A 22,753-nucleotide genomic window follows, 5' to 3' on the forward strand; every position below is an offset into this window, starting at 1 on the left:
CTCCGCAACGGGAGAGGCCACAACAGTGAGAGGCCCCCGTACCACAAAAAAATAATAATAAATAAATAAAATAATATTTTACCTTCACTGGGATATGGCTCTAGTTACATTATATAACTCAGAAGCAGCACAAGAGGCTTCTATTTGAATTCTACAATTGTATATGTTTAGCCTTAAGCTTCATCTTTCATTATTTTCAGTAAGGAAAGATAACGGAATTCCATTAACTGGAGGAGGTCAAAGTGGGGAGTTCAAGCCTAAAAGACAACTCACACAACTTGACAGCTATTAGCATTACATTATTCTCACATTACCGAGGTGGGTTACCTCGGACCAAGAAAATCTCTACAGTCCTAAAATCACAGAAGATTATCTAACCATTTGTATGAAAAATTAATTAACAGTAGGGAGCACTAGACTCACAACTACTTTAAATAAAGGTTTCTAAAGCTCCATAATTACAGCTACCTTTAACTATCATAACTTTAGGGTTTAGTTCATAGCTCTGAATTTTTTACAGTAATAAGAGCATCTTTTGACTGCCTACTGCATACTAGGTACTATACAAGACACTTCACCTGGGTTATCATATTTAACAACTATCCTGTGGGATAGGTATTATTATTCTCACTTTATGCATGGGAGAAATAAAGTTTAGAGATGTTAACTAATTTGCCTAACACTACTACAGCTAAGAAATGGCAAAGAAAGACCTAAATAGACATTTTTCCAAAGAAGACATACAGATGGCCAAGAGGCACATGAAAAGATGTTCGATATCACTAATTATTAGAGAAATGCAAATCAAAACTACAATGAGGTATCACTTCACACCAGTCAGAATTGCCATCATCAAAAAGTCTACAAATAATATGGGAATTCCAACCACGGCGGAGGGCCTGAGTTCAATCCCTGGTCAGGTAACTAGGATCCCACAAGCTGTGGAGTGAAGCCGAAAAAAAAAAAAAAAAGCCTACAAATAATAAATGTTGGAGACGGTATGGAGAAAAGGGAACCCGCCTACACTGTTGGTGGGAATGTAAATTGGTGCCACCACTATGGAGGACAGTATGGAGGTTCCTTAAAAAACTAAGAGTTACCATATGATCCACCAATCTTACTCCTGGGCATATATCTGGAAAAGACAAAAACTCTAATTCGAAAAGATACATACACCCCACTGTTACAGCAGCACTATTTACAACAGTCAAGACATGGAAGCAACCTAAATGTCCATCAACAGATGAATGGATGAAGAAGACATGATATATGTACACACACACACACACACACACACACACACACAAACACACACACACAGGAATATTACACAGCCATGAAAAAGAATGAAATAATGCCACTTGCACCAGCATGGCTAGACCTAGAGATTGTCATACTAAGTGAAGTAAGCTAGACGGAGGAAGACAAATATCATATATCACTCACACGTGGAATCTAAAAAAAGATACAAACGAACTTATTTACAACACAGAAATAGACTCACAGACACAGAAAACAAACTTACAGTTACCAAAGGAGAAAGAGGGGGGAGGGATAATTTAGGAGTTTGGGATAAACAGACACACTACTGTATATAAAATAGATAAACAACAAGGACCTACTGTATAGCACAGGGAACTAATTTCAATATCTTGTAATAACCTGGGACTTTCCTGGTGGTCCAGTGGTTAAGACTCCACACTTCTAATGCAGGGGGCATGGGTTTGGTCCCTGGTTGGGGAACTAAGATCCCACATGCCATGTGGCATGGCCAAAAAATAAAAACAAAACAAAACAATATCTTGTAATAACCTGTAATGGGAAAGAATCTGAAAAAGAATATACATATATAACTGAATCACTTTGCTGTACACTTGAAAGTAACACAACTTTGTAAATCAACTATAATTCTATTAAAAAAAAGAAGTAAATGGCAGAGAGAGAACTTAAACTCAGATTTGCCTGATTCCAAAGCTCTCACCCACACCATATCATATCTCATCATATCACATCACACCTCACCTCATTCACATGAAAGAAAACATCTGCACCTTGGTTTTCAGTTAATTTTACTGTGTTTTAAGATACAGATTGCAAAAGGAAAGTACTTTTAATGTCATAAAAAAGATTATACTTTTATGCTTAATTTTGAAAACATGTAAAACTTATCAACTGATAAACATGTTGACTTATACGCATTAAAATCAGTTCATCTGATAAACACAACTTATACTAATTTACCAAACTTTTAAATCTTAATATAGGACTTCCCTGGTGGTGCAGTGGTTAAGAATCCACCTGCCAATGCAGGGGACACGGGTTCGAGCCCTGGCCCAGGAAGGTCCCACATGCCACGGGGCAACTAAGCCCGTGAGCCACAACTACTGAGCCTGAGCTCTAGAGTCTGCGAGCCACAACTACTGAGCCCGTGTGCCACAACTACTGAAGCCCACATGCCTAGAGCCCGTGCTCCACAACAAGAGAAGCCAATGCAAAGAGAAGCCCACACACTGCAATGAGAGTAGCCCACACACTGCAATGAGAGTAGCCCCCACTTGCCATGACTAGAGAAAGCCCACGCGCAGCAAAGAAAACCCAACGCAGCCAAAGATAAATAAATAATATATATTTACATAAAAAAATAAATATAATAGCTATTATAGGACCAGGAAATTCATCTTTATTTTTAGAGATTATATACTCAGCTTAAACATGAGTTAAAGTTACTTAGGAAGAAGAAATAAAGAAATCCTAGCATGTACATCTCAGGAGTAAAACACAAGGAGTACTATTTTCTAAGAGCATCTCATTTGAGTAGCTGGAAAGAGACACTTTTAACTTAAAACTAAGGCAATGATATCAACAAGGGCTGAGCTACTGAAATCTTTTATCTACTGTAACAGATGACAGCATTATACTTACCAAAAAGCTCATTCCTACAATTACCTGGTTTTCTCTAACTTAAGGTAAACCTAGAGATCACAATATTATTTCCCTCTGTGATTTTCCTAACGATACTTCCAGAAGTGTTAATACAGAGGTTTAGATTATTGACTTATTTTACAAGAATTGCTTTGTTAAGACAGTCTACAAAGAAAACAAACATTTGTTTCAAATATTTCTATCTACTACTATTTTAAAACACACCCTGTATGAGAAGTATAAACAGGTGGAGGCTAATAGAAAAAATATCTTTCAGTATCTAGTGAAAGGATTTTCTTTTTCTATCACACTAAAACTTTTTTCAAGCCAAGTTATGCTAAAAAACAAAAACATAATAATTTTCACTGCGCAGATTAGCTTTTCTTTTCTATTCAAGAAACATAAATACTAATACAATGAAGCCAGTAATGAAGAGCCACAAACACTTCTCATTGGCATAAAGAGTCACAAGGTCCTGAATCGTCATTTTTCTTACAATTATTTATTTATTTTTTAAAATTAAAGGCTTTGATAAGTGCAGTTTAGTACCACAGGAACAATCAGCATAAGAGGCTACAGAACACCAATAGGCAGCCTTGATGACAGTCCCAAATAATGAACGGATTGAGTTCTTTCCATTGACTGCCTCACCCCTATCTACCTTCCAAAGAGCTAGTATGTTTCCTCCATAAATATTTACTTCGTGGTTGAATTTTTAAGCTTTAAAGTAATTTTTCATCTAATTATTACATTATAAAAAACACCCTATCACAAGCTAAGTAGTAGAGTCCCTCCAATATTGATGGGAGAAATGAGAATTTCAACCTTTTCAGTTGATCAAGGGAATATTAGATTGTCACACAAACTACATTCTGATTTGAGTTCTTCCAGTGTAGAGTCAACTTACTCCTGCTGTCTCCTGTCTTGTTTTACTTCCTTCATTTCAAAACCTTAAGGATAGGGACAGAATAAAACCTACTTAAAACCTGCCTGTAAGCTCCTTCAATAGAGGAGCAAATCTTTCTTGTTTGTCATTGTACTCACAGTGCCAACACTGAGCTCAACACATAGTAGTTGCTCAGTAAGTTTATGACACATAAATGAATAATAATATCCTTAGTTCATACATTCATCTGTTGCTACACCAATTAATTGTGGCTATTTTTTTACCTGTCTACTAAACTAGACTGTGGAACTCTATGGAACCAGGAACTGCTGTCTTACGTACCTGTAGTGTCAAGCACTGTGCCAAAACAGAGTAGAATGAATAAATGTTTAACTGAATTGACTGCTTCCAATTAACTGAAATTTACTTAGTAAGTACCCTCAATTTACTAGATCCTTTCCTTCCATTTCACTATTCTAATTACAAAGAAATTATAAAACAACAAAAATCACAACTTAACACAAAATCCATCAACAACACTCTATGCATGTCCTTTTTTTCTTCCTTTCTTTCTTATTTAAGGCCAGGAAGTCTACTGGAATCAGCATAAATGCAACCTGCACTCAATACTTATCTGAATATGCTTTTTATAGAGAGTAAAACATTTATAATAGCCACAGGTTCTATTGACATAGAAAGAGCCCATTCTATTCCCTACAATATTAAGGATATCAGTTTTGTATTTTTAAATGATCAAGAAAAAAGGAACGACCATAATACAAGTCTAGTTACCCTAATATACTGTAAGCCTCTTAAGAGCAAAAACCCGTTTCTTCTTCATCATGCCCCACAGTACTTTAAGCATAGTAAATGTTCAAAATAAAACAAGTTTTTAAAAGTTTAGAAGTTCTTCATAATCTTCAATTAAACAGAAGTCAATCCTGCTGCCTAAATCCAGACATTCTAGGCTTTCTCTGTTCTAATGGATTGAACTTTTACTAATCTGTGTTATAAGAGTTTTAAAGGAAAAACATTATATGAAATTATGAGCTTCAGAATTTATACAACCTAGCTATTTGAACAGCTAAAACAATAAATCAATCATTGGTTTAATTCCCTCCTTTTAGTCCCTTCTCCCATCACAAGACAGGTCATCCCTCTATCACAGGAAATCAAAGGGAAAATTAATTAGATAATTAATTTCCCAGGGAAAAATAGCTAGTGACAAGCAAAGTTTCACAGAAATTTTGAATTTTTGATCTATGATGCTTTCAGAAGACATGCAAGGGTCTTATGAAAATACTACTTTTTCTGACTGATGAATAATTAATTAAAATAATTATGTCCCTCACTCAATGACCACATTAAATTAAGAACAATGCTTACATGTCACTGTAATAGTAACTTAAAACTTCTTACACACACAGTTTAAAATAGGTGAAATTATTATTATTATTCATATAAATGCTGCCTCATCTTTTCCTATGCTTCTTGGGGCAAGAGCTAATAATCTGAACTTCTTCCTTTATAAAAACTCTACATTTATAGGAAATTATACTTTGAATAGGATTTATCCAGGGTCTAAGAAAGAGTGGTCCAGTTCTCCTTATGGTCAGTGTCAAGGAGCATGCAGAAGCTAGTCGGGATATGTGTTGTAGTCTGTACTTATAACAAAAAGAGTAAGACAGTCTGTACTTGAACAAAAAGATCTGTTCAACTGCGATGGAAATTATCATATTTCCCTCATTTAAAACCGTATCTTGAACTAAACAGCCATAAATACTTTCAACAGAACAGAAGATATCAGATAAAAGATGAGACTAAAAACAAAATTTCTTTTCAGGTTTAGTTGAGGAAAGAATACCAGAATGGCTTAAGCAGAACAGATACTGCGGAAACTGAATGACCAAGGCTATCCTCTTCATTTTGCGGACGTGCCAAAAAAAAGGTGTAAAGCATGTTGCCTCACGATCTCTGACTTACAAAGATATTCCTACACAAAACTCTACTAAATAGCTGACTATTAGGTATTGGATATGGCACATATGCCTTAATTGATACATTTTAAAAATAATTTTTCAAGATGAAAACAGAAGCTTAAGAATACTTGATACAGATATAACAAACTAGAAAATATCTATAACCAATGAACTTGTTAGTGAGGGTACTTAACTGACTCCTGTCCTATGGAAAATCATCTAGTCAAGTCACCCAAAAATTTTAATTGGGGAGATGATCAACAATCCATACAACTTGGATATACTAGACAAAATTTTCCTATACATACACACACACACACATACACACACACATATACACACACACACATCTTTGTTATATACTTGCTGTTTTCTGATTATTTTTTCTAATAAGCATGTGTTTCTATAATCAGAACTCACAGAAAAATGTTATACAAAAAAGTGATACCTCACCACCAAAGATTTCTGTTAAGTTCTTTCCAATCATGTACTAACATTTTTGTTTGCTTTTTATTGTAGCAAAATAAACATAATACCATTTAAACCATATGTAAATATACAACTCATAGGCATTGAATACATTCACAATGTTGTGTTGCCATCATCCTATCTATATCCAAAACTTTTTTATCACCCGCAACATAAACTCAGTATCCATTAAACAATAATCCCCCCTCCTCCTACTCCCCCCATCCGCCCCCATCATCAACCACTGGTAACCTCCATTCCACCTTCGGTCTCTATGAATTTGCCCATCCAAGGTACCTCACAGAAGTGGAATCATACAATATTTGTCCTTCTGTGTCTGACTTATTTCACAAAGCATAATGTTTTCAAGGTCCATCCATGTTATAGTATGTGTCAGAGTTTCCTTCCTTTTTAAGACTAAATAATATTCCATTTCATGTATATAACACTTTTGTTTATCCATTTATCTGTCAATGAACACTTACTTGGTTTGCTTCCACCATTTGGCTACTATGACTAACGCTGCTATGAACATTAATGTACAAATATCTGTTCAAGACACTGATGTCAATTCTTCTGGATATACACCTAGGAGTGAATTACTGGGTCATATGGTAGTTCTATTTTGAACTGTTTGAGAAACCACCAAACTGTTTTCCACAGCAGCTATACTATTTTATATTCCTACCAACAATGCAGAAGGTTTCCAATTTCTTCACATCCTCACCAAACACTTGTTATTTTGTTTTTTTGATAACAGCCATACTAATGGGTTATGAAGTATCTCACTGTGGTTTTAATTTACATTTCCCTAATGACTAACAATTTTGAGCATCTTTTCATGTGCTTATTTGTGTATCTTCTATGGAGAAATGTCTATTCAAGTTCTTTACTCATTTTTGAATTGGGATTTTTGGTTGCTGTTGAGTTTTAGGAGTTATATAAATATTCTACATATGAACCGCTTATCAGATATATGACTTGCAACTTCTTTTTCCCATTTTGTAGGTCATCTTTTCACTTACTTGACAGTATCCATTGATGCACAAAGTTCTTAATTTTGATGAAGCCCAATTTATGTTTTTTCTTTTGTTGCTTATTAATGTCGTATCTATAAAATTGTTGCCAAATCCAATATCATGAAGCTTTTCCTCAATGCACTCTTCTAAGAGTTTTATAGTTTTAGCTCTCAACTTTAGGTCTTTGATCCATTTTTAATTTTTGTGTATAGTGTAAGTAAGGGTTCAACTTCATTCTTTTGTGTATGTATATCCAGTTTTCCCATCATCATTTGTTGAAAAGATAGTCCTTTCCCCATCGAATGGTCTCAGTACCCTTGTTAAAAATCAATTAACCATATAACATTGTTTAAAATGTACAGTTTTTGAAGTGAAATAAAGAATGGGAGGGACTTCCCTGGCGATTCAGTGGTTAAGACTCCGTGTTTCCATTGCAGGGGGTGCAGGTTCCATCCCTGGTCGGGTAATTAAGATCCTACATGCCATACAGCAAGGAAGGGGAGGGGAGGGGAGGGGAGAAAGAAGGAAGGAAGGAAGGAAGGGAGGGAGGGAGGGGGAGGGAGAGAGAGAGAGAGAGAAAGAAGGAAAGAAAGAAAGAAAGAGAGAAAGAAAGGAAATGGGATAATACTACACAAAGCAGGGACTTCCCTGGTGGTGCAGTGGTTAAGACTCCACGCTCCCAATGTAGGGGGCCTGGGTTCGATCATTCGTCCAGGAACTAGATCCCACATGCATGCTGCAACTAAGAGTTTGCATGCCACAACTAAGGAGCCGGCAAGCCACAACTAAGGAGCCCATCTGCCGCAACCAAGGAGTGAGCCACAACTAAGGAGCCCACCTGCCGCAACCAAGGAGCTCACGTGCCACAACTAAGAAGCCAGCGAGCCGCAACTAAGGAGCCCACGGGCCACAACTAAGGAGCCCGCCTGCCGCAACTAAGACCCAATGCAACCAAATAAATAAATAAATATTTTTTTAAAAAATTACTATACAAACCAAAAGTTTCAGAGCTTTGGCTTTTTTTTGTTTTTGGTAACTTAATATACCTTGGACTTGTTTCCTGTCAGTATATTTCATTTTTTTCTTTTTAACGGTCACAGAGTAGAGTATCTATGCATATTTCAAAGAAAATCTCTATAGCAATTCTGAATACGATTACATAGTTTACTGAAAACCAGTATGTGAAATTAAATTAGTAGTGTAAATCTGTAAACTGATTAACAGGTTAACTAATCTTAATTTCCACTTTGTACTTGCACTGCTATTAAAATCAGACCTGTTAATTAAGATTAAGCCTACAGCATCTAAAACTTGAAGTTGAATAAAGGTTAGAAGGCTGAAATATCCATAGCACAGGATCCGTTTGTGTCAGCAAGACTCTGACATATTTTCCTAGTTTTGAAAGAAAACAGGATTGAATAGGACAAAGTCTAACTCAGACTTCTAGCTGTACTCATCTATTTTTGTTAATTCACACCAATATCATTGAAGAGGATTAGACAACAGAATATGGTAAGCCCCCAGACTCCATTCTCCAAGAGCTGCTGCTACAGCTAGTATAATCTAGTTTATATCTAGAATCAAGTGTGACTATGGAGGAAAGGATATCTTGATCAAATACAGTCTTCACTAATTCATTAAACATCACTACGCAAAACAAATACAGACCAATCTCAAACCCACTTACTAGGTCCCTACCCTTTTTATTTGAGTATTTTCTTTGAACTCTTTATTGCTACAAAACAGTGGTTCTCAGTTGTGGCTGCACAGCAGAATCGCTAGTAAAATATAAAACTACACAAAACCAGAACCCATGCCTCTTGATATCCTGATTTAATAAGGTTTTAATAAAATATCCTGGTATTTTTTAAATATGCAGCTAGAGAATCATTACTCTAATATTTGCTAACAACATTTTTCTAAGTGTGGTTCAAAAATTCCACACCTTTGCTATTCTTTATAAAAACAAATATTTTTGGCCCCCAAATCTTGATCCACTTAATTTAGAATCTTGGTGCAAGGCTCATAGGTCTGCATTTTAATAAGCTGCCCAGATGATTCTTTTGCACTGAAGTTAGAAAATCACTGGGATAGAAAAGTACTGAAAATGTTACTTAGTGTATATATATATATCTCTAAAGTGTGTGATGGCTTCTGTAATGTGTCAACTTACCTAGGAAAAAAAGTTTTCTCAGAAACTTTTCCCTTTTTCTCTTCCCTAGTGGTTGAGCCACAAAAGACATTTTCATCCAAGATCTGGAGAGTGGAAGTGAAGCAGCAGACATTTTGGTTTTTACACTCAGAAGGCCGGGCTAGGTGCTTTTATTGCTTTCACACATCTTGTCACTTATCTGCTAGCTCACTCCGTTGGTGTATGGAAGCAGCCCAGGTCTACAATGACTCCACCTTCCTTTGGATCCATCTTCAGCTTCTCTTTCTCTTGGGCCAAGTACGTGTTAGCTCCTTAAGAATGCCTAGCTTCTCCTGCAGGATAACTACATCAGCAAACTTGAAGGCAGTGCCAACTGATAAGCATTCTAGTCTGCCTTTGTCAGTTCTAGCTTGTGCACATGGCTTCCAACTTCTCATCTTCTCTTACCAACTACCTGCCTGTGAACTTCAAGCTCTAGCAACAGTCTCAAAGCTTTACAGACTGTTTGACCAGCTCCCACAATTGTACAGTCAAATCCCTTACTAACATACAATATATCCTAGTAATTCTGCTTTCAGATTGATACAATGAATTAAGGAAAAACCACTGGCCTAATTCTTTATTTTGTCCTTATTAAATCCATTGCAACAGTCCATTTCTCATTTCACCATCTTTATTACTGTACCCTTATGTTCCAGCAAATGACATGAAATGGCAGGAAGACAAAAGGAACCTTTCCAAACTCAGGTTACCTTCCCAAAGTGTATTTAACCTATATTTCTGAATATACAATGTACAATTTTTTTAAACACTGTGTTATACAAAGTCTTAGATAAATTTCCATAATTGTTTCTTCCTACAAAACACAATCAAAATATGGATGGCAAGAGCCCATTTATTTATTAACAAGTATTTATTGACTGCTTTTTATATACCAGGTACAAAGACTCTGGGGATACAAACACAAAACATAACTTTTAATGCTTTTAAAAGAGCATGATTAGGGCTTCCCTGGTGGCGCAGTGGTTGAGAATCCGCCTGCCGATGCAGGGGACACGGGTTCGTGCCCCGGTCCGGGAAGATCCCACATGCCGCAGAGCGGCTGGGCCCGTGAGCCATGGCCGCTGAGCCTGCGCATCCGGAGCCTGTGCTCCGCAACGGGAGAGGCCACAACAGTGAGAGGCCCGTGTACCGCAACATTTTGAAATGACAAAATTTTAGAAATGAAAACAGGGTAGTGGTTGCCAAGGGTCGGGAGAGGCACAAACAGTGAGAGGCCCGCGTACCGCAAAAAAAAAAAAAAAAAAAAAGAGCATGATTAGGATTCTTACAGATGTGCAAAAGGTATTTGTGAGTATAAGGAAGCATAGACAAGAGACATCTAACAATTTGGTGGTTAAAAATACTTCCAAGAAGACAGAGATTTAAACTGGGGGGCTGCTGAAAAAAAGCATAAGATGGGAAAGAAAAGTATTGATAGTTACAGGAAAAAAAATAGCAGGTACAAAGGATCGGAGTCAAGATAACGTAGTCTCTACAGTGGTCCTCAAAGCATGATCCTTAGGTCAGTAGCATCAACATCACCTGGGAATTTGTTAAAAATAGAACATTTGAAGCCCCACCCAGTTGCACTAAATTAGAAATTCTGGAGGGAGGGCCCAGCAAGCTGTGTTTTTACAAACCGTCTAGATGATTCTGATATACTCTAAAGTTTTAGAACCACTGATCTAGTCTGATGAGGGAGTTGTAATGAGTTTATTAAGGTTAAAGCAAAGGAAACATGAAGGGACAGTACTGCCTGCTGACAGCTGTCAAAGGTCAAACTGCACAAGGCTATGTATGCTAATGTTAAACCACTGACAGTTCTCAATTTCTGAGGCTCTTCTCCTCTCTTAATTACCACTGCCCTCAACAAACTAGAAAACGCACATTCTTTCCAAGCTCTCACAGAATATTTATGAAACTTGAATATGTTCTATGCCTTTAGGGGGGCCATTATTCAGCTTATCACAGGTGTACTTCAGACCTTTTCAGTCCTTCTCCTGTGTCTTACTGATATTTTCTACCTCTTTTCTCTCCCTGTACAGCATTCCTAATTATTTCTTCAGATCTATCTTCCACTTCACTAATTCTCTTTACAAGCCAATATGCTGTTAAACCTGCCCTTCAATTTATGATTTTAATTATTTAACTTTTTATTTCTAGATTCTAATTATTTTGGACAATTCCTTGTTCCTGAGTCATACTTTCGTTTCTCCCATTTGTTTCTTCAGATATATTAAGCACATTTGGCTGGAGGGTAGGCAGATAAAGGCTTGTTTTTTATTGAATGAGTGATCTATGTAATTGCCAAGGCCACTATGTACAAAGAAAAGTGAGAGAACTTTATTTCTTGGTCTCTTCCTCCTTGGACAGAGTCTTTTTTTTGGCCACACTGCTTGGCATGTGGGATCTTAGTTCCCCCACCAGGGATTGAACCGCACTCCCTGCATTGGCAGCATGGAGTCTTAACCCCTGGACCGCCAGGGAATTCCCTGGACAGAGTCTTGATGATTTCCTCCTTCTTGGCCTGAAGCCACTCTTCACAGTGCTTGCAGTGCTTCCTTGATCTTAAACCTCAAGCCTCAGCCTGGTCTGCCAGAAGTTTCTGGCAAGCTTTGTCTGCCTTCAGCTTGTGGATATGTTCCATGAGAATCCGCGTGTTTTTAAACATGTTACCCTACACTTTCATGTACAGGCTGTGATACATGTGGCGATCAATCTTCTTAGAGTCACGGTATCTTTTGAGCAGCCAGTGCAGAATTCTCATCCTCCTCATCCAGGTTACCTTCTCGGGCATTCAAGCATTGGCAGTACCCTTTCGCTTACCGATGCCCATATGCCTGCCCTTTGGCGGGCCAAGGTGTTTTTCCAGCATCAAGCCCTGTGAGGGACAGTCACAGGCTTCTGGATGATCAGCTCATCTTTGATCAGCTTCCGGATCTGCTGACGGGAGTTGGCATTGCCAATTTCATTAGTCTCATTGGGGTCCAACCAGACCTCCTTTTTGCCACAGCAGAGGACACTGGAGGCAAACCTCTTCTGAAACCTGAGCATACTCATGGCTGCGGCCACAGTGGCAAAAGGAAAGCACATTTATTTATTTGTTTTTAATTAATTAGTTAATTTTTTCTTAATTTTGGGCTGTGTTGGGTCTTCGTTGCGGCATGCGAGATCTTTCGTTGCGGCGCCATGGGCTTCTCTCTAGTTGTGGCATGCACGTTTTCTCTCTCTAGTTGAGGCACGCAGGCTCAGTAGTTGTGGCACACGGGCTTAGTTGCCTCGCAGCATGTGGGATCTTAGTTCCCTGATCAAGGATCGAACCCACGTCCCCTGAATTGGAAGATGGATTCTTTACCACTGGACCACCAGGGAAGTCCCAGCACATTTATTTTTATATTCAGTACCCAGTAAGATAATACCTGAAATATTTGTGAGTCTGATTTTGGTATTTTGTTTTGCTCATGGTGACCATTTCCTCATATGCTTTGTGAGGGTTTTTTTTTTTTTTTTGCAGTACGCGGGCCTCTCACTGTTGTGGCCTCTCCCGTTGCGGAGCACAGGCTCTGGATGCGCAGGCTCAGCGGCCATGGCTCACGGGCCCAGCCGCTCCGTGGCATGTGGGATCTTCCCAGACCGGGGCACGAACCCGTGTCCCCTGCATTGGCAGGAGGACTCTCAACCACTGCACCACCAGGGAAGCCCATGGCTATAATCAAAAAAATGGAAAATAAGTGTTGGTGAGGATGTGGAGAAACTGGAATCCTGCTTATGCACTGCTTATAGGAATGTATTTAAAACAACTCAGGGAATTCCCTGGTGGTCCAGTGGTTAGTACTCTGCACTTTCACTGCCTAGGGCATGGGTTCGATCCCTGGTCAGGGAACTAAGATCCTGCAAGCGGCATGGCATGGCCAAAAAAAAAGAAAAACCTCAGCAGTTGTAGAAAACAGTAGGTAGATTCCTCAAAAGAACTAAACATAGGGACTTCCTTGGTGGTCCAGTGGTTAAGAATCCACCTTCCAACGCAGGGGACTTGGGTTCAATCCCTGATCAAGGAACTAAGATCTCACATGCCAACTGAGCCCAGTGCCCTAGAACCCACACGCCACAACTAGAGAAGCCCGCGCGCTACAACTAGAGAAGACTGCACGCCACAATGAAAGATCCTGCATGCCACAACGAAGATCCCATGTGCCACAACTAAGACCCAATGTAGCCAAATAAATTTTAAAAAAGAAAAAGAAAAACAGCTAAACATAGAATTACCATTTGATCCTGCAATTCCACTTCTGGATATGTACCCAAAAGAAGTGAAAGCAAGGACCTGAACGGATGTTTCAAACGTGTTCAACATCGTTTCAGTTAGGGAAAATAGAAAAGTTTGGAGATAGTGGTGATGGTTGCACAACAATGTAAATGTACTTAATGTCATAGAACTGTACACTTAAAAATGGTTAAAATGGGGAAATTCATGTTACACATATTTTACTACAATTTTTCTTTAAAGCAAGGAAAGGTAGAGAAGGAACCATTATGTGAATCTGTGCACTAATCACTTAGGAAATATGACAGATCGAGGAGGAGAGTTCCATTTAATGAATAATTTAAGTAATGAATAATTACTTAAAATGTGAAATCTGACCAATCATAAACAAATAAAATGGAAACTCTCAACAACAAAAAAAAAATTGGCAAAGGACTTGCATAGACATTTCACCAAAAAAGATACACAAATGTCCAACAGGCACTAGAAAATACACTCAACATCATTAGCCATTAGGGAAATGCAAATCAAAATCATAATGAGAGGGCTTCCCTGGTGCCGCAGTGGTTAAGAATCCATCTGCCAATGCAGGGGACACGGGTTCGAGCCCTGCTCCTGGAAGATCCCACATGCCGCAGAGCAACTAAGCCCATGCGCCTCAACTACCAAGCCTGAGCTCTAGAGCCCACGAGCCACAACTACTGAGCCCGAGTGCCACAACTCCTGAAGCCTGCATGCCTAGAGCCTGTGCTCCATAACAAGAGAAGGCACTCAATGAGAAGCCCACGCACCACAACAAAGAGTAGCCCCCGCTGGCCGCAACTAGAGAAAGCCCATGTTCATCAACGAAGACCCAACGCAGCCAAAAATAAAAATAAATAAATTTATTTTTAAAAAATCATAATGAGGGGCTTCCCTGGTGGCGCAGTGGTTGCGCGTCCACCTGCCGATGCAGGGGAACCGGGTTCGCGCCCCGGTCTGGGAGGATCCCACATGCCGCGGAGCGGCTGGGCCCGTGAGCCATGGCCGCTGAGCCTGCGCATCCGGAGCCTGTGCTCCGCAACGGGAGAGGCCGCAGCAGAGGGAGGCCCGCATACCACAAAAAAAAAAAAAAAAAAAAAATCATAATGAGATATCACTTATACCCACTAGGATGGCTATAATTAAAAACTAAATAGGGGGGACTTCCCCGGTGGTCCAGTGGTTAAAACTCCGTGCTTCCACTGCAGGGGGCACGGGTTAGATCCCTGTGAGGGAACTAAGATCCCCGATTGCTGCAGCACAGCCAAAAAATGAAAATTAAAAAATAATAAACAAATAAATAGGGAATTCCCTGGCAGTTCAACATGGCCCCAGGTTCAATCCCTAGTCAGGGAGCTAAGATCCTGCAAGCTGAGCAGCGAGGCCTAAATAAATAAGTAAATAAATAAATAACAAATTTCGGAGGATACAGAGAAATTAAAACCCTTGGACATTGTTGGTGAGAATGTAAAATGGTGCAGTCACTGTAAAACAGGTGGTGGTTCCTCAAAAAATAAAAAGTAGGATTACCATATGACCCAGCAATTCCATTCCTAGGTACATATCCCAAAGAAATGAAAACAGGTATTCATACAAAAACTTGTATCTCAACATTCATAGGAGAACTATTCATAATAACCAAAAGGTAGAAACAACCAAAAATGTCCATAAACTGATGAATGAATAAACAATGTGGTATACCCATACAATGGAATATCAGTCAGCCATAAAAAGAAATGAAGTGTTGATATATCTACATCATGGATGGACCTAGAAAATGTTATGCTAAAGTGAAAGAAGCAGACACAAAAGGTCACATATTACATGATTCCAATTGTATGAAATATCCAAAATAGGTAAATCCATAGAGATAGAAAGCAGATTAGTGTTTACCAGAAGCTGTGGCGAGAGAGGAACAGGGAGTAACTGCTTAACAGGTTTGGGACTTTTCATTTGGGGATGATGAAATGTTTTGAAACTAGATAAAGGTTATGGTTGCACAATACTGTCAACGTAGCAAATGCCACCAAATTGTGCGCTTTAAAATGGCTGATTTTATATTATGTCAATTTTATCTCAATGAATAAGAGGGTGCTAGAACAGAACTGATAACATCTTATGAAAACAATTACCCAGGGCTTCCCTGGTGGCGCAGTGGTTGAGAGTCCACCTGCCGATGCAGGGGGCACGGGTTCGTGCCCCGGTCTGGGAGGATCCCACATGCCGCGGAGCGGCTAGGCCCGTGAGCCATGGCCGCTGAGCCTGCGCTTCCGGAGCCTGTGCTCCGCAACGGGAGAGGCCACAACAGTGTACCAAAAAAAAAAAAAAAAAAAAAAAAAAAAAAAAAAACAATTACCCAAACGTTATTTTACTATTTACTGCTTCCCAACTAAAACAAAATAGCACTTAAATATTTCTTAAACTGTCTTAAGATGTTCCTGACCTTTTTCTAAATCACAATATCTCTCTAGAGAGGGAAGAGTGGTATTACAGAAAGCTTCTCAGGCATAATTGACTCAAAGACTTATTTACTCTAAAATCTAAAAGATATTTTTTAAAAGATGGATGAGGTTTTAAACTCACTCACCATGAGCAAAAAGGCCAAACAAAACTCAGAAACTCAGCTATCCCAAGTTACTTTAAACTTTTTACCTAAAAAGTACAATACAAAAATTTCCATTGATTACTTCTCAAAATCACTTTTACAATATAGTTTCAAATGGGCTAAATTACTTGCCCTGGTACCCAATGTAAGCACTATTTCCCTTTTGACAGTCACTTTCCCCTTGCTATCTGTCACCTAGGGCTGAAACTTTTGAGTCTTCCTTATCTCTTGGTCTCTAGTTACTATGAGCTGTTTCTTCAAGAGACTTTTGAGGTAGAAGTACTTGAGCTTGACATCTGTGTCTCCCACTTATCAACAGTGTGAAAGTTGGAGGTAACCTTCCTTTCTTTGCCTCACTTCTGGTCTGTATAATGGGAATAACAGCCACACCTCAGTGGCTTGCTGTGAGAATGAGATAATGTATACAAAGCATTTAGCAAACTCCCGTTATATAAACACTAAACAAACTGCCATCACTATTATTACTGTTCTGTGTTTTCACTAATATTTCCCTAGAACAGGCCCTCCCTGCTGCTAGATTATATCCACTAGATTATGTCTGCACCTCCTCAACTGGCTTCCTTCATTCCTCTTTCAGTAGTCCAAAGGATTCTGCACATCATAAACAGATTTACCTTGTACATACAAATACATCCTGTTACTCCCCAGCTTAAAAAACCTTCAACGGGTCCGTACTTATTATGACATCAAATCTAACATTCTCTGCCTTTCATTATCCTCTGTTAACAGCTGTTCTCAAACTTTAGTGTACATCAGAATCATCTGGATTGCTTGTTAAAAACATATTGTTAGAACCCACCCCTGGAGTTTCCAATTCAGTAAGTCTGGAGCAGAGCCTCAGAATTTGCTTTGTAATAAACTTCCAGGTGATTCTGATGCTGTTGGCTGAGGAACCACATTTTGAGAAGTGAGAAGTACTACTTAAAATATGACCCCCTTCTGCCTCCTTAATCTTATTTGTCCCTACTCCCTAACCAGTACATACGACTTGCATTAGTTTCACAGGCTGTGCCCAATTCTCCCTCCCTGCGTTAACTTTGCTGCCCCAAAAGACTTTCTTGCTTGCCCAAATCATAACCATCCTTTAAGCCTGCACATTACAATCATCTTGGGAAGGCTTTTAAAAACTATGGATGGGGGAATTCCCTGGCAGTCCAGTGGTCAGGACAAGGGCGCAGGTCCAGTCTCTGGCCAGGGAACTAAGATCGCGCAAACTGTGGCAAGCCACCCCCTCCCACCCACCCCCCCAAAAACAAAACAAAACAAATAAAACTGTGGATGTCCCACACTTGAGATTCTGATTCAACTGATCCTGGGACAAGTTTCCCCAAGTGATTCTGATAAGCAGCCAAAGTTGAGATCCACTACTTTACCTTCAATCTCCTTCTGATCAGAATTATTAACGCTCACTAAATCTTCTTCCCCCTAAATTCCTACAGTGTTACCAGATTATGTCATCAAGTTTGTACTTAGTTACATATCAAACTGTTACTCTCTTTCATTTTAAATTCATTCTCACACTTGATCAATGATCACATCTTTAATTTCTATATTACTACAGTACTAGTATGGTGATAATACACAGTAGGAACTCAGTGTTTATTTCCTCACAAACTGTGGATTCAAATTGGAATTCAAAGCTTTGAGTATTTCTACTCTATCCAATTCAGGAAACTATACTCCTTTTATACTCTGCAACAAACTCATTTTGTTACTGAGTCATTTAACTCCTTCCTTCCCCAATAAATAAATTGGAAAAAAATATTAATGTATCAAAATGCTGTGGAGGATAATAAAATGATTAATAGAATCATAATGGCTTCAGAGTTGCTTCCTTAGAGCAAATAGCCTTTTCTAAATCCATTAAAGACTGTTTCAAAACAGTTAAAGAGAATCAAAGCACACATATTTAAAGATGCTGAAGCTCTGAATAGTTCTATGATTTGTTTTCTCAACAGATGTGCATCCTTCAAGCCCTGAATTCACCAGATGCATATTAAATTAATCTGTACTTTCAGTTCTATATAACACTCCACTCTAGTTTTATAAATATACCACCACATAAAGCAGAATTCCATAGTTGCTTTATGACATTAAATATTAACAAATTACCTCCACTGTGCAAAGAAAAACTACATTAAGATTCATTTTAGGGACTTCCCTGGTGGCACAGTGGTTAAGAATCTACCTGCCAATGCAGGGGACACGGGTTTCATCCCTGGTCTGGGAAGATCCCACATGCCACGGAGCAACTAAGCCTGTGTGCCACAACTACTGAACCTGTGTGCCACAACTACTGAAGCCCACATGCCTAGAGCCTGTGTTCCACGCCAAGAGAAGCCACCACAATGAGAAGCCCATGCACCGCAAGGAAGAGTAGCCCCCGCAACTACAGAAAGCCCATGTGCAGCAATGACGACCCAATGCAGCCAAAAATAAATTAATTTTTTAAAAAAGATTCATTTTAATACAGCCAAATATGTGCTTGCTAAATATAGGCTATAATATCTTCATTATTTTTGAATTGGCTGATTTCTATCTAGAATGTGAAAAATAACAAATTTGCTCTTAACTAAAGATCCAGTGACACCTGGTATTTAAAGAAATACTAACTCAACACTTCAGAAATTAACCAGGATTTCAACTAAATACCTGAATTCTAATACTGTAGAAGTTTAATTGTCTACTTAAATTTCCTGGAAATTTTACATCTTATACAATCATTATTTCTTCATTAACTAAAGAGAACGAATTAGTGTATTATATATGTCAGGAGACCTGGGTTCCAGTGTGACTCATTAGCTATACAATCTAGATCAACTCTCTTAGTCTCTCTGCACTTAAGTAGTCTCAGCTGTAAAATGAGAAAGTCTAACTAGACCATTTCCATGTTTTCTTTTACTTTAAGATTCCATAATCTATGAAACTCAAGAAACATAAGCATTAACCAGATGGATCCCCTTAAAGACAAAGCAAGCTTATGTATTGATTGACTTGGAGAGCAGCTATCTTTGGAAAACCTAAATGCTTTCACACAAACACATCGTTCCTCATGTCCGTTTTCACTTAACTAGGTGAAAAAGCAAACAAAATCCATCAAACTTGGAGTTATTAAACATTTTTTGCATCACACTATAGATGACTGGAATATCTGGATGTCACAATACCAATTAAGTTAACATGTTTAGAAAATAGAAAGTGTCCTAGAAATCCAGACAGGACAATTTTAAAGCCAACTGAAAGAGGATTCTAACAATTACTACTCAGGCTATGTGAGAAACAGTGCCTCAGGACAGCAATTTATTGCTTTTAAAATAGATACTTCCACTCTAAATCCAAACTGGAAATATCATGCAACTACAGCAGTACCCATGATATCTCTTCCTACTCAAACGTTGCCAGCCCAAGTTTCTGGATGGCCTTCAACAAATGTAACAGGAAGAAGCAAATACTGGAGATGGCAGCCAAGAAATCTGTATAGCTGAAACCTGCACAACTATAAAATGTAAGTGGCAAAGGACCTTAACTTTAGTGACAGTTCAAAAATCCTGAATTTAGATCTCCTATCAAGCCCCTTTACCACTTGCAACTGTCATGTGAACAGTACCACATTTAGCTTACACTTCCTAATGCCCAATTACATATCTCAAAGAATTAAAGCACCTGTCAATTAACACCTAATGACCTAGTATCAATCTTTTTGAAAGGGAAACTTGAGACTCTGAACAATGCTTGCAATTACATCTCAGAATGTTAGAAAAATCTCTTTCCAAAACTACACACAGGAATTATTTCATACATTTAGTTTCTAAAAAAGAAAAAAATACTCAAGGGTTGGGGCATGAGGGAGGGATAAATTGGCAGAGCACAGAGGACTTTTAGGGCATTGAAAATACTCTGTATATTAAAAGGATGAATAATTGTTACGGTATATTTTTCCAAACCCATAGTAAATACAGTACAAAGAATGAACCCTAAATTAAACTACAGACTTTGGGAAATTATGATGTGTCCATGTAGGTTCATCAATTATAACAAATGTACCACTTGGGTAGGGGATATTGATAATGGGGGAGGCTATGCATGTGTGGGAACAGGGGCTATATGGGAAATCTCTGTACCTTACTCTTAGTTTTACTGTGAACCTAAAACTGCTCTAAAAAGTAAAGTCGTTTAGAAAATACCACATTAACATTTTTAGAATAGAAAACATCTTAATAAAACAACTGAACAGGGACTTCCTTGGTGGTGCAGTGGTTAAGAATCCCCTTTGGCAGGGGACACGGGTTTGATCCCTGGTCTGGGAAGATCCCACATACCTGTGCTCAAGCCGCAACTGCTGAACCCGCATGCCTAGAGCCCATGCTCCACGACAGCAGAAGCCACCGCAATGAGAAGCCCATGCACTGCAACAAAGAGTAGCCCCCTCTCGCCACAACTAGAGAAAGCCCGTGCACAGCAACAAAGACCCAATGCAGCCCAAAATAAATAATAAATAAATAAAATTTTTTAAAAACCAAAACAACTGGACATACTTGTGCAATAATATGAATATAGACACAGTCCTTAAACCTTCTACAAAAACTCAAATGGATCTTACAACTCAGTGTAAAATGCAAAACTATAAAAATTCTCAAAGATAGCATAGGAGAAAATCTATGTGCCCTTGGGTTTGGCAATGAGTTTATAGATACAACACCAAAAGCATGCTCAATGAAAGAAAAACTTGTAAAGCTGGACTTTATTAAAACTAAAAACTTTCATACTATTAAAGACACTGCTAAAAAAATAAAAAGACAAGCCACAGATTGGAAAAAAAATATTTGCCAAAAATATAACTGATAAAGGATTCCTATCCAAAATATACAATGAACACTTAAAACCCAACAATAAGAAACAATTTAACAATGGGCAAAAAGAGCTGAACAGGCATCTCACCAAAGAATATATATAGATGGCAAACAAGCATATAAAAAGGCAGTTCAACACTGTATGTCATTAGGAAATTACAAATTAATACACCTATTAGAAAGGCTCAAGCACAAAAAACTGACTATATCAAATTCTAGCAAGTACCCAGAGCAACAGGAACACTCATTCATTGGTGATGGAAATGCATATTGGCATAACCACTCTGAAAGACACTTTCACAGTTTCCTACAAAATTAAACATAGTCTTATCATACAACCCAGCAATCACACTTATTATTTACCCAAAGGAGCTGAAAGCTTTTGCACACACAAAACCCTGCACATGCCCACCCACCCCCCACCAAAAAAATGGAAGCAACCAAGATGTCCTTCCATAGTTGAAGGGATAAACAAACTGTGTTACATCCATATAATACAAAATTATTCAGCAATAAACGGACGGGAGCTAGGAGACTGGTTCAAAACGGCAGAATAGAAGGACATGCACTCACTTCCTCTTGAGAGAGCACCGGGATCACAACTAACTGCTGAACAATCATCGACAGGAAGACACTGGAACTCACCAAAAAAGATACCCCACATCCAAAGACAAAGGAGAAGCCATAATGAGACAGTAGGAGGGGCACAATCACAATAAAATCAAATCCCATAACTACTGGGTGGGAGACTCACAAACTGGAGAACACTTATACCACAGAAGTCCACAGAAGTCCACTGGAGTGAAGGTTTTGAGCCCCACGTCAGGCTTCCCAACCTGGGGGTCCAGCAACGGGAGGAGGAATTCCTAGAGAATCAGACTTTGAAGACTAATGGGATTTGACTGCAGGACTTTGACAGGACTGGGGAAAACAGAGGCTCCACTCTTGGAGGGCCCACACAAAGAATTGTGTGCATCGGGACCCGGGGGAAGGAGCAGTGACCCCATAGGAGACTGAAACAGACCTACCTGCTAGTGTTGGAGGTTCTCCTGCAGAGGCAAGTGGTGGCTGTGGCTCACCATGGGGACAAGGACACTGGCAGCTGTAGTTCTAGGAAGTACTCCTTGGTGTGAGCCCTCCTAGAGTCCACCATTAGCCACACCAAAGAGCCAGGTAGGCTCCAGTGTTGGGTCGCCTCAGGCCAAACAACCAACAGGGAGGGAACCAGGCCTCACCCTTCAGCAGACAAGCAGACAAAAGTTTTACTGAGATCTGCCCACCAGAGCAACACCCAGTTCTACCCACCAGACCCTCCCATCAGGAAGCTTGCACAAGCCTCTTAGATAGCCTTATCCACCAGAGGGTAGACAGCAGAAGCAAGAAGAACTACAATTCTTCAGCCTGTGGAAGGAAAATCCCATTCACAGAAAAATTCACAAGATGAAAAGGCAGAGGACTCTGTACCAGATGAAGGAACAAGATAAAACCCCAGAAAAACAACTAAATGAAGTGGAGATAGGCAAC

The 22,753-nt window shown here is 39.0% G+C and overlaps 1 protein-coding gene and 1 pseudogene across 1 annotated transcript in view; both read right to left on the reverse strand.

Moving 5' to 3' along the window:
- Positions 1-22,753, reverse strand: part of CSNK1G1 (casein kinase 1 gamma 1) — a 163,694-nt gene that overhangs the window by 128,067 nt on the left and 12,874 nt on the right. The window lies entirely within an intron of this gene.
- Positions 10,783-12,822, reverse strand: LOC102987539 (60S ribosomal protein L19-like; annotated as a pseudogene).

Source organism: Physeter macrocephalus, chromosome 11 (genome assembly GCF_002837175.3).
Source record: "Physeter macrocephalus isolate SW-GA chromosome 11, ASM283717v5, whole genome shotgun sequence".
NCBI lineage: Eukaryota > Metazoa > Chordata > Mammalia > Artiodactyla > Physeteridae > Physeter > Physeter macrocephalus.